Source organism: Eriocheir sinensis, chromosome 4, assembly GCF_024679095.1.
Source record: "Eriocheir sinensis breed Jianghai 21 chromosome 4, ASM2467909v1, whole genome shotgun sequence".
Taxonomy (NCBI): Eukaryota; Metazoa; Arthropoda; class Malacostraca; order Decapoda; family Varunidae; genus Eriocheir; species Eriocheir sinensis.
This window is the reverse complement of record NC_066512.1, coordinates 9498465-9499448: the sequence shown is the minus strand read 5'-3', so window position 1 is coordinate 9499448 and position 984 is coordinate 9498465.

Sequence of the window (984 nt, the reverse complement as noted above, 5' to 3'; positions counted from 1 at the left end):
AAAAAAGGTTAGTGTCCATCCCTTTAAATCAAAATCAAAATGATAATTGAAGTACAGACGCCAACAATGATGATTATCATAATATCTAACAATAATAATCATTAATAATGATAATAATAATAATAATAATAATAATAATAATAATAATAATAATAATAATAATAATAATAATAATAATGATAATAATAATAATATAACAATAATAATAACAACAATAAAAATAACAATGATAATACGTGTAATAATGAAAATGATTGTGATTGTAAACGTTAGGCGCATCGGAAACATATTGCATTTCTCTCTTTTCTTTCTGCTTCCACTAGACCGGATATGAAAGCGGGAAGAGGGTCAGTGAGGCGTCAGCAATGAAAATTCACCTCCACCTCCTCCTCTCTCGCTCTTACTTCTCCTCCTCCTCCTCCTCCTCCTCCTCCTCCTCCTCCTCCATTTGTTCTTTTAGGCTCTCTTTGTTTTTCCCTTATCCTGCAACTGACTAAAATAGTAAATGAGATTTCTTTTATCATGGCCAAGTTGAATTTCTCATACGAGTTAGTCTGTTTCCCTGCATGCCTGTCTGTGCGTGTGTCTGTTTGTTTTTCATTGTCGTCCTAGTTTTGTCTCTTTATTTACCTTTCCCTCACTATCCTTACTTCAGGCATGGCTTATGACTCTACGACACACACACACACACACACACACACACACACACACACACACACACACACACACACAGGACTGGCCGAACTTTTGCTCAAGGCCCTGTATACTACAAAATAGGAAAACACACACACACACACACACACACACACACACACACACACACACACACACACACACAGGACTGGCCGAACTTTTGCTCAAGGCCCTGTATACTACAAAATAGGAAAAAACACACACACACACACACACACACACACACACACACACACACACACACACACACACACACACAAAGACCCAGTTATAGTCATTACCATACATATT